Genomic DNA, 13,007 nt, shown 5'->3' on the forward strand with positions numbered 1-13,007 from the left:
AGGGCTCTTTTTTTCCTCATACAAGCATGCCACCGCTGAACGCACCATGCTAGTAACTTCGGGACACATCTTTGGTCATGAAAAGGCCACAAGTTCATATTTTTAATGTGGGAATGGTGGCTCATAGTGCAAAATCCGCATTTTGGGTTTATTAATGGTTTATTGAAAACTCTCAATCGTCTTTATAGAACTATGTACGTTACGTTAATTGCTCAATGTTTTTCAAGCCACTTGCAAAAAGTCCTTTCCAACAGCGCATGGTAATTGGCCAGGATAATCTTTCGAGACATCCAATAATCACGGATGATCTAACTTCTATCAGAAGGGATAAAACCGTTCCCATGTTGGCATGGTTATCGGTATGTGTGTATCCTGCTTTCTACTGCTTCTCAAACTCTGATGCAAGTCTTTCATTCTACCTGTGCACAAGCTTGACTATCAGCGGGCTCACAGGCCCCACCTGGGGGTAGCGTGACCGCGCTCGACACCAAATCGCATCCCTGGATCACAAACAGACAGAGAGGAGACTTCCTGACAGAGGGAGATGGGAACACAATGAACTCCAGCTCGACTGTAACCGAATGACAGACTTTCACCTCGCCACGCCGAGCCAACTGGCTTCCCGAAATAGGATCCGCCGTTTTCCGCCTCAAACCCTCAAACGGGAGCGTGGAGCGGAAGCCACCGAACCTTTGCACGGGGCTCGGGATGAGCTTCCTGTGGGTTTGCGTTGGGGCCTCGTGTTATTGGAGCACAATTTCACACAGGGTCGTTCTTAGAGGTAGCTCCAGATTTTGATCCCGGACCCCCTCCCTCTTTTCCTCCCTAGATGGTGTCAGAGGACATATGGTTGGAGCCAGCAGCACCTGGCAGCCCCTTCAAACCAGCATGCAGATTGAAATTGTCGGCAACAGGGGCCGGTAGTAAGAAGAAAGGCCACGGATATCTCCAAAGGATGGTTCGGAATTCACAGGCGTGTTGCCACTGAGGCAATGAAGGGTGGAGGCAACAACTGCTTAGATTATTTTTAGGCAACTTTTAAAAGAAACTGTACTGCATACAAGCACGTAACTGTAATATCAACCAAGTATGATTGACAAAACTACATGTTTGAGAACAACACAATTTGTGATAATATTTTTTTAATCGACAGTGAACCAGCCCAATTAATACCTTGAAACAGTATAAAATGGTGAACTCCCAGAGGTTAAAAAACAAAAAAAACAAAAACTGAATATATTTTTCAATACTTCAGTTAACTAACCCTTTCAAAGAGCTTCAAGATGAAATAAGAAGTCAGGTTTCGATCCAAATATTTCTAAATTTTTAAGCGAATTTTGTGAAAATGTGCAAAACGGACATGTGACTTATGCCCGTTTCCATCTGTTCTACCTTTGCGAATATGTGCCACGAGATGACGTTGCAGCGTTCCACGGAACGTTGGAACGATGGAGAGTTCCAGGTGGGAATGCTACTTTTGATAGACTGGACGGAAGTAGCTTGTCTTGTTGGCTTCCCTCACGCATGTACGTAAAGTGTGTCGTTACATTGAGAGCTAGTGTCAATAAGGCAATCTAAAATTGCATTAATGTTTTTTTTCTTTAATCAATTATAAAAAAAAACAAACTCATGTTTCTTCGTCTGCCCAAACATATCTTACTTTATCATGTGCTCTTTTTTGTGACTACAAACGTATTTGTGATAGTATCAGTCAAAACGTATATCCGGTCTTGTAGTCGCTTATTCGCAAAACCTGATTACATAGACAAAATGTGCATTTTCCTTTTTTCAATATGCTTCAAAATCCACCCCCTCCAAGCATAATTTTTTTTGTGCAAATTTTGGGCCTTTTTTCGAATGCATTTCCATTTAGCTTCTTTTTCGCAATCCTTGAGAATTTGAATAAAAAAACAACTAAAGACTCCATCCACACTTAAAATGTCCATCCATTTTCTGAATCGCTCATTCCTCACAAGGGTTGCTGGAGCCTATCCCAGCTGGCTTCGGACAGTAGGCGGTACACCCTGAACTGGTTTGTGACACGACGTGAGGAGGTAGGACTCAGACGCAGATGTAAAGTTGGCCAACAAGACTGCAGCTTTAATAACACGAAAACCAAAACGCCTCTTAAAGAGGGAAAAAAGGCTGAACAAAAAGAGCTCCACACGGGAGATACAAAAAAGGGCACTCAAAAACAGGGACAACAAAAGGCGCTCCACAAGGGAGGAAAACCAGGGCAAACTAAAGGCGCAAGACAAGGCAAGGCTAGATATCAAACAAGGACTGTGGTACGAGGACTGAGAGGACGCTTCCATGCACTGAGATATGTGACACTTCGGCCCAGAGGGGAGGAATCAGGTGGCTTTTATGTCCGGGTTGATTGGGAACAGGTGGTGCTGATCATGGGCGTGGACCGGTAATCATTGAGCTGCAGGAAGAGTAAGTGACCTGGGGTGAGAGTGGAGTCAGGACTATCAAAATAAAACAGGAACATGACTGTAAAAACAAAAGCATGAACCGCCACTCTGGTGGCGGCGTGACAGTTTGCCAGCCAATCCAGGGCACATACAGACAAACAACCAGTCACACTCACAATCACACCTCGGGACAATTCAGAGTGTTCACTTAAAATTAGTGCTGTCAAACGATTAAAATTTTTAATCTGATTAATCACACTTTTTCATTTTGATTAATCACGATTAATCAGCTAAATTACGAGCGTATTCGCGTAATATGAAATAAATACAAAATACTGTAATATTTTGACATTAACGCATTTTATTATCTGAGCGTCATTTGCAAACATTGATTTAAATGCATGTACGCAACTGCATGCATGCATGTATTGCTCAAAACGTAACAGCATCATATCAATTGGGTGCAATCCAGCAAATATTAATTAATTAAACGCAAATTACTTTTGTTTTATCTAAAGTCCTGTCGGGGTGTTTTTTTTTAAAGCGAAATTTACCAGCGAGCACACCAACTGGAGTCACCCCGCCCATTTTGGAACAACAGGCGTAGGAAATGCCGTGCATTGACCTAATCACTGACCTGCGCAGCCTTCAATGTAACCATCCGCGGTTACGTTCAACGCTCAAGTGCGGTCCAAAAAAATAGTGCGATTAATCTGCGTTAATACGTGATTAATGCGACATTTTTTTGTGATTAATTAATCTATTAACGCTTTAACTTTGACAGCCCGACTTAAAATATATAACTGGAAAATCCTTTTGGATAGGAAAAGCATATTTGACACACAAGTAGAGTCCAGTTGCCTTGATTCGACATTTGCGAATTACAATGACCTGGATGACAGGAAGGCTTGAGCAGAGACTCAAACCCCGAGCCTCAAACCTGCCAGGCAGACATGATTTCCACTTTTACAAATTCCAGTTTGGGAATTTGAGTGAATGTGCCCCAGTTGGAACCAGCTCAGATGACAAAAAAAGGGAAGCTTTTTTTTTTGTGTGGGGGTGCGTGGGGGTGTGTGGGGGTGTGTGTGTGCGTGTACATGTCATCTAATGTGAGCGGAAGAAGGATCCGCCACGTAAAAGGGGGTACAAGGCAGGGGCCCATTCATCCATTGTTGTACTATTATTTTGTATAAATGTGTTTTCCTGCTCTTGAAAAAGTTTCACAAGGATAAAATATCACACGCTTCCAGTGAATTCTCAGTGTCAAAGAGAATAATCGCAAAATTCCACACCTAATCCTTCTACACAACTTTGGAAAATCTATAATGATGTCATTAGAAGAAGTTTAGTGAGACCCAATGCGCAATGTGACTGCCACCCTAGTAAATGTTACCAATGTGTAGTCCTGCGTGGATGCCATCTGTCATATATATATATATATATATATATATATATATATATATATATATATATATATATATATATATATATATATATATATATATATATATATATAAATCTCTAACATACTTTTTACTCAATGTTGTGATCTGTTGCTTCATCTTTAAAGGTTAAACAAGACGGCTGCTATCATTTTACCCTCTGCTCAGTCTAGCAAACTGTCATGCCTTGCTACCGCGACGGATCAATAGCCACAAAGTTTCGGCGCGATTTACTCCTCTCCACTTGTGCTGCACTCAGTGGCCTTTATTAGAAGGGTCTCCATCATCATGTTTCAATTTAGCCCCCTTCCACTCTAACACGTTCCAGGATGTCAATACGCCGTAAAGCACAATACATATACGGCCTTGGAAAAACAGCGCAGCGGATAGGGAGGCAGGAGAAAATTGATGATCAATATACACACTCATAAATGTGCAGACAATATCCCCTCTTCTGCCATGCATCATCAGCATCATAGCCTGCTGTTTAAAATAGATTACAGTGTGTACGTGTCACAAGTGATGGATCGTCGTGGAATGGATCCATATTTGCACCAAGCGTTCAGTAATGAGCTGGGAGTACGAGAAGAAATAGATAAACAGTAAGCCTGACAGCCGAGGCCATTTGCGAGATGCTCTTAAGGTGGATCGCACTGAGGAAGAATGCAAACGTTCTTAAGGCGGAACACATATACTCGAGTGGAATTATTTAGATTTGGTTGTAGCAAAGGACTTGTGCGAAAAAGAGCCAAAATAATCAAAGACAATTAAAATAACTGCAACTTTACATGAATTCATTTCTACTGCTGTGATCAAAAATAGAGTCAAAGTACAGTTGTGATAGAATCATTTTAGAAGTTGAAATGGCTCAATATAAAAGTAAATACAGTATGAGAAAATGTAAGTTAAAAATATTTTGAATATGAAGTTGCAATGATTCAATTAAAAGGTTGTAATAGCCTATGAAAAAGTTGTATATTTACAACCAAGTCATAATAGTGTATGACTTAGAAATAACAATACATGTATTTTGTTGTAATTTTAGAATAGAGTTGTAATATTTACTTTTGGAGCACTTAAACCACAACAGAACAGAACATAATGCTACACATAAAACATGAAAGACAATAATTAAAAAAACAATAATAAAATAATAATAATAAAAAAAAAATTAAAAAAAACGCCAACTTTTAATGAAGAGTTTTATTTATTTTTTTTCAGGAAAACATACATGCAAATTTGATCAATCTCCACACTGATTGTGTAAGGACAAGCAACCACAAACAAGCCACAAATATTTGTCATTCCTACAAGGTGCATGTCTACTTGGTGGATTTCACATTATAACACACAATTATCATGCACACCAAGTGTGGCATTCTCCCAGCAACTGTCAGCATATGTTGGTGCATTCACCAATTGTCTTCACCCTAATCCCTTTAATTTTCTATGGGGGATCAACGCCTGAAAAGGTTGCTTTACAACGAATACAATGGGAAGACAGCCTGCATAAAGAACCCCTTCATCATACTGTCCTTATTCACCATCTAATGAGGAAGGAGTCCAAAAGCAAGATAGAATTTTGTAAATCACATGGATTAACAAAGTTACAGGAAGATAGACTGAACTCCTGCCTAAAAGGGACGGTCTCGATGTCAGAAAAGGAATTAAATAACAGGCGCAAAGCTGCAGGACCAATGGACTCGTCTGCCTAAGTGTGATGCAGTACATGTAACAGCAAGTAGGATATACCATAAGCGCAAAGAGCAGGACCATTGACTAGTGGTTCACCTAAATGAATGTCGTCGATGTCAAAGAGAAAGTAAACAGCAAGCAGGACTACTGATTAGTTTCTGGTATGTACTGTAGAACGTTGAAACAGGAAATAAACAGCAGGAGAAAAGTTTCCGGATCACTGACTAGTTTCTTGCATAAATAGGATACAGTGGACGTTGAAAGAGAAAGTAAACAGTAAGGGCAAGATGCAGTGCCATTGATAAGATTCCTCGCTAAACGGGATATGGTAGACGTTGAAAGAAGAACTAAACAGTAAGAGCAAACCTTCTGGACCAGTGACTTGTTTCCTGCCTTAACGGGATTTCGTAGATGTCAAAATGGGAAGTAAGCAGTAAGAATGTTAAACAGGAAGTAAACAATGACTACATACATGCAGGCAATCGCCCTTTAAAACCCGAAGATTGGTAATATTCGGGTTTTGTAAGGCCATATAACCACACGCAAAAACCCAAATATGCTCTTATTTGGGTTAAAAAAAAAAAAAAAGAAAGAAAGAAACGAAACACCCCTTTCACAACCCAAATTCTTGTGCATATAAACACATTCAGAATACCTCGATTGAACGGCACATTGTTGTTCGCTGTGCGCATGCTCTCTATTTGTTCTTCGTCTTCTTTTCTTCTTCTTCGCTTATTTTCATTCGCAAGGATTATTGGTCTTTGTAGTAACGACTTGTATATAGCTCTGTCCCACTCACTAAAGGAGCCTCGCTTGAATACACTGATTTCTACGCGGCATTTTCACATTATTTTGTGTCTCTACAGCAAAAACGCCACAGTTTGTGCCTATGATACATGTACATAAGTCCGTGCTTCTGACATGTAACCCACCGGAATACTCAAGCCGGTGTAAACAAATGTGATGCTAGCAGCATAGAACCGCACTTCTGGAGTGAGGAAGAAACTGGCTATTTCATTTAATGTGGTGAGTAGGGGTGTTAAAAAAAAAATCGATTCGGCGATATATCGCGATACTACATCGCGCGATTCTCGAATCGATTCAATAATCGGCAGAATCGTTTTTTTTTATTTTATTTTTTTTATTTTTTATTTTTATTATTTTTTTTTATTTTTTTTTATTTATTTTTTTTCAGGATTCACACCTTGAGCATGGAAGAATGTTATATGAACGGAACATTAAGCCTTAATATTTTATTTTAATGCTGTTCAAACATGAAACAGATTACAACCTCTATAAGTCTGAAATTTCAGATAAATAAATAATACATTTTCATATAAATCTTGCACTCTACAAGCTTACTGATTAGTATTTTCTAAATTTGAATGAAAAAAATCGCAACAATCGCCTTATAAATTCGTATCGGGATTAATCGGTATCGAATCGAATCGTGACCAGTGAATCGTGATACGAATCGAATCGTCAGGTACTAGGCAATTCACACCCCTAGTGGTGAGTGACATAAATATATTATCTTTTATCCAGCGTAGTAGTAAGTTAAAAGCGGAAATGACGTTATTTGCGGAATTACGTTGTTCGTGCATCACGGTTAGAACGGGATATTCAAACCGAGCCAGATGACCATGTAAACGAGATTAACTCGGTCTGCCACGCATGTAAACGTGTTACCTCGATTGTTTCACAAACTGGAATTCTGACCTTAACCCGAATATTGACTGCGTGTAAACGTAGTCAGTGGGACCATTTTGAACATGTACAGTAGGTAAAGAGAACGGCAGAAAGAGCTTGGAAAGTTAGCATGTCATTACACTTCTTGACTTTGTCACATTCACAGTGGCCATTAGCAGTTTGTAGACTGATTGTAATTCATTGGGGGTGCACTTCATTTTGTAACAGATTTGAAGGAGAGCGGGTTTAGCTAAGAGCCTCGGGCACCTGCTTGAATTGTTTAAAAACGGCAGTTAATGAAAAGAATGCTTGAAATACAATGAGCGTGTTTCTGGTGGTAAAGCACACATAGTTTCTACCATCATCATGATTGCCCCCCCCCATCATTGATAAGACGAAATGCATTTAAATACTGCTCCCTAATTGCATCCCTCAGGTTCCTTGTGTGCCGACTGTAAGCTTCTTTGTGAGCCTTTGTGGCATGCTGTATCCCTGAGCCACATTTGTGAATGTATTTCTAAACAGAGTGACATAAAGCTAGGAAACAAGCCTGGAACTTAAACCAAAAAAAAAAAAAAAAGGTGGGGGGAAGCTCCTCTGTATCCCCTCATTCCGGTGCTGCAAAACGCTTCACTTGTCACCGCGGAGCTCCTTTAATAAACGCCGCAAAGAAAAACGTCTGGCTTTGAGTGGCAGAGTGTGACTGTTTAAAACCATTGGGATTCCGGTGTAATCCTACGGAAAGAGCAAGCGTAACCCGACTTTAAAGTTGTCTTGTCGCTCCGCGTCGGCGAGGAGGAAACAAAGAGGGGAGAGGGGCTGAGTCCTGGGAAGCCATGCGGGCAATTGCATGAGAAGGAATGACACGAGGGCTTTCCAGGTTCTTTCTACTTTGAAACGAAGGACTGGTTGGAGAGACCACATGTTTTTGCCCAAGACCTTTGAAAATAGAGCAAAATGTGGGTTACATCTTCTGAGGAGGTGGAAGTTGAAACAGTAAGTAAAGAGTAAGAGTAAGCTGCCAGATCACTGGCAAGTCTGCTACCTCAAGGGGATGATATTGACATCGAAATAGAAAGTAAACCATAAAAGCCAAGTTGCAGTAACATTTCACTAGTTTCATGTCTTAGCAGGATGTGGGAGACGTTGAAATAGGAGGTGAACAGTTACATCACATTTTCAAGACCATCCATTAGTTTCCTGCCTCAACGGGGTGTGATCGGATGCTGAAACAGGAAGTAAACATAGTACTCCAAAGTTGCAGGACCACAGACTAGTTTCTCGCCTAAATGGGATGCAGCAGATGTGGCAAACAGAAGTAAGCACTATAATGATAATCGGAGTGCACATATAGGGAAAGCTGCAGGATCACAGACTAGCTTCCTGTCCAAATAGTAAGCAGTAGATTTAGTAAGAGCAAAATTCCAGGAACATTGACTAGTTTCCAGGCTAATGCGGTAGATGTCATAATAGCAATCAGTGGAATGTGGTAGACTTGACGGGTTTCTAACCTGATCAGGGTGACCTCAACGTTGAAACAGGATGTAGACAGTAAGATCCAAATTGTACAAATTATCCATCTAAACAAAATGTGTGTCCTGAAACCTAAAGTAAAACAGTGACAGAGATGTGACAGGACCACTGAGTAGTTTCAGAATACAGAAGACTTGACTAGTTTCCTGTCTCAAAAGGATACGGTAAACATAGAACCAGGATGCAAACAGTAAGAGCCAAGTTGCAGGAATGTTGACTAATTTTATAGTAGATGTGAAAATATGCCAAAAAAGGAGAGAAAGGTATTTTTTTTAGCCTAAAGAAAATAGAGCAAAATGTGGGCTCTATTTAGGAGCTCCCAGGGACACTTGCTATATTAACCAAATTGGGGTTTTCAAATCAGCAATTTAATTTTAGAATTTTCTCTTTTTTTTCTTTTCTTTTCTTTTTTTTTTTAAATACCAAAACGGAATCGCTTAACTTTACTTCTAACTTTCCCTTTTGACAGCAGCGGCAGCATTTCCGCTTCCACTGGAGACCTCTCGCCTGCTCACCGGATCCAAGTTGCCATGGAAAAGCCCCGAAAATGGGGCAAATAACATTCATCGGTTGGGGGTGGGAGGGGGTGGGAGGGGGTCTGGAGGGAGGCGGCGAGCTTCTAGGGCCCGTCCTGTCAAACCATCAAGATCTTTTGATGTCTGACTGAAAAGGCGCAGCACTGACTGCAAAAAAAAAAAAAAAAAGAAGAAGAAAGAAAGAAATACAGGGGAGGAGGAAACTAATCTGCTGAAGCCAAGATTTAAAAGTTGTGTATTTTGCCATAAAATATGACCAAGACACTGACTCGCTGATATATAATCGGAGAAAAATCAGCACGTCCTCCAGTGCGACAATCAACTGTCTATAATCGAGGTGTTAATTACCTCGGGAGCACCATTTGGATGATTAATGTCGGTCCGTGCTTGTGAGATTAAGACTGGCTGGCACCGAAAAGCTGATGTATTAACGCAACAAATCAAAGTGCAATCGTTACAATCACAAGTGGCCACAGTCTCCGACGAGTGATTGATGAAACAAAAAGATAATAGAAGGGGCCAACGAAAGAAACGCTCAACGTAATTATCATCTTGAGGCGGCTCATGTTATGTACAACTGTGCCAGCATTCTGACAAAGACTATTGTTTCCCAATGTTTAAAATAATAATGACATAAAACATACTGATTTGAATGAAAATACATTTATAGTCCTTCTTTTGCAAGTGTTGCTATTACAACAACAAACAAAAAGCATGTTTCAGGTGGCATGCATGATGACGCTTACAATTTGAAATTGTGAAGTAGCAACTACCATGTCAAGCAGGGTACACATATTGTTTTATATTTATGGCCCACAACCGTTTTCTGTACAAATAAATATAGTAACTCCCTGCATTTTTGTGGTTTGGCATTCACTTTTAGTGGCCTCTTTGCTGATTTTTGGGAGTGCAATTGTTTTTATTTTTACTACTGTTTTAACATAGGTTAGTGATAGACTGCAGTGTGTTTCGACTTACATAGACGCTGTTTTAAAATCGGAGTCATTTTTTCAGATTTTTCAGAAAACACAAAAAATTTAATCACTTGCATCATGAGGAGATGATTTAGGCAAAAAAAAATCATTTTTGCAAAAATTATTTGAAGAGGTTGACAATAAGTGCGTTTTTTTTAACCTCAGTTTTGCGCAAAAGGCATGTTTCGCAAAAGTAAGCTGGAAATGGAAACACCGGATTTGCGGGAAAAAAAACCCTCAAATATCGCAAAAAAAGTTTTTGCGCTCTCATGAGGTGGTTTTTGAGACGTATCGAAAAAGAAGTATTTCGCAAACACTTTTTGCGCATTAGTAGTCATGTGACACCCGCCCGGTTACGGAGGAAAGGAATGTAACACATTGTTTATGTGCATTTTTATTAAACTTGCAATTACTATTTGTTTTGAGAATTATTAATTTCGGTTTGGTATTTTAGTTCTACATGCTGAAGTGATTTGTATCGGCTACTGCACGTCATGAGCGGAAAAGAGAGAGAGGTGTAATCGAGCGAGCCCCCTTCGAAAAGTTGAAGGAGAGGAGAGCTTGAAATCCTGTCCTGCCATGTCTGGTTCATTTAGCAGAAAACATCAGAAACTTTTAACAATTTGTAACCCGCCTTTTACCAGCTTCTGCATGGGAACAACATTTTAGGATTACAGGAAGTAGGAAGTACGGTGCCACTCGCTTTTGTGTCGGAACTGCTTGCCGACTGCCGAGGGACACACACAACAACACCAACACTAAATGCCCGAAACCGCCCGATGAGGGGTGAGTGTTTTTAAAGTAATATAACTACACCGGGCGTCCATTTACCGTAAACATCATGAGCACCTCCTACAGAACAGCGAGGTCTCGCGAGACGGGACATTCCGGGAATTGCGCCTCAGAAGCGAAACTCTCTTCAATGGAAACACCGACAATTCGAAATTGTACTTTATCGAAATAGTACAATATCGCTTTTATTTTTCCGAAAAAGGGTAATGGGAACGCGCCTTATATGAATTCGGTTCACTCTAGGAATGACACGCCAACGTAAACAGATGACACCCTCAAACAATAATGTCATAAAACATACTGCATTGAATGTAGTTCGTATTACGGATTTTGAAAGGCGCCGTTTTCATAAGCTTTTGTCACTAATTCCGAATCATAACATCTCGCGGGCATTCAAATTTAGCGGTTCCACCAGATGTGAAGGTCACTGGTGGCCCATCCGCAAGTAAGAAGGCGCGCCATGTGAAATATGTAAAGACACTGCGATGAATAAGTCAATAGTTAAAAAAGTTTGAAGCTTAGTGACACACCAGCGGGGACGTGCTGCTGACAGTCACACCTCACATTTCCAGACACTTTTGAAGTGGAACTGTCAACCGAGGCCCCCGCTGAGGTTCTGGAGTAAAAACCACCTGTCTGGAATCAAACTTTATTTTACCCTATTTGAGATACCAACACAAGCAAAGCAATCTGCAAGATTCTTATTTTGCTTTGTTAGAACTGCGGCCATTGTTGTTTGGAAGATGTCACAAGCATCACTTCTGGCCGTAGATTCAGCCTTTTCGTTCCTTAGCCAGACAACTTGAATGTCTTGATCTCCATGATTACATCATGTCTTCTCCCCGCCCGCCAGTGTTCCGTCACTCATCTATTTGAGCCCGAGACGCAGCTGCCGCCTAAATCTCCTCGGCTTGGAAGCGACAGGGCGTCGGGCCAGTGCTGCCGGACAAGAAACGCTGCATGTGATCTGACAGCGGCTGTGACAAAGAGCCTCTGAAATATTTGGGATGTTGTCACTGAGAATTAACTATTCTAAACAAACTATTCCAAATTGGGGTGTCAAAATATCTCTGCGGGGGATCAGAATCAGAATCGTAAAAATATTCGTCCAACTTGGATCATCATTTCAGTGTCTGAACAACAAAACACCAAAAAACAGGCAGTGTAAACTATAATCTTGAAATGAATTCACATTGACACTTAAGAATTTAGTCAACTGCCTGGAGCTGCTTGTTGATCAATCATCCTTTGACGCAATTGATGAAAAATGTAATACACTGCTCAACAACATTCTCTCAACGTGTTGCTGTTTAAAGAAGACCAACATGACTTCAGCTATACGAAGTTAAACTTTATTCACGTAGATGTCATGTTGGTGACAAAAGAGGACTTTCAGGACATTCTTATAGCATCCCAAAACTAATGAACGACAAAACAAAGAACAATTTATCAATGAAATGGTCGTTAATCGTTAAACTTGCCGGCAGTTTTGCTAGTCAATGTTAGGCTTCACATTAGGTATTCAAGCCTTGGTTAAGCTTTAAGAGTAAGGTTCAAAGTAGGGTGCGTCATTAAACCAAAGTCTATTGACGATCACAATTTTGGCTGCCACGATTACCGTATTTTCCGGACTATAAGTCGCACCGGAGTATAAGTCGAATTAGCCAAAAAATGCATAATAAAGAATAAAAAACATACATAAGTTGCACTGGACTATAAGTCGCATTTATTTAATAAAAATCGGGACCAAGAACAAACATTACAGGCGTACGCTATGCTAACGTAACACATTGATGTAAACTGAATATGTGTTTAGTATGTTAACGTAACATATGAACAGTCATTTAGATAACTATAGCATAAAGAACATGCTAACAGGTTTACCAGACTCTCCATCTCACCCCATATCACTAAATCCATTGAACTCGT

The 13,007-nt window shown here is 40.3% G+C and overlaps 1 protein-coding gene across 2 annotated transcripts in view; it reads left to right on the plus strand.

Moving 5' to 3' along the window:
• The window catches only part of LOC144022231 (uncharacterized), a 48,570-nt gene that overhangs the window by 28,401 nt on the left and 7,162 nt on the right, over positions 1 to 13,007 (plus strand). The window contains exon 3 of one of the 2 annotated variants that reach the window (XM_077526889.1): positions 9,246 to 9,342. The exons of the other annotated variant lie outside the window; for it this stretch is intronic. The gene's annotated coding sequence lies outside the window, so the exon portion shown is untranslated. Of the gene's footprint in view, positions 1 to 9,245; positions 9,343 to 13,007 lie in introns of those variants that run through there. 2 annotated transcript variants of the gene reach the window in all.

The sequence above is a fragment of the Festucalex cinctus genome, chromosome 1, assembly GCF_051991245.1.
Source record: "Festucalex cinctus isolate MCC-2025b chromosome 1, RoL_Fcin_1.0, whole genome shotgun sequence".
Lineage (NCBI taxonomy): Eukaryota > Metazoa > Chordata > Actinopteri > Syngnathiformes > Syngnathidae > Festucalex > Festucalex cinctus.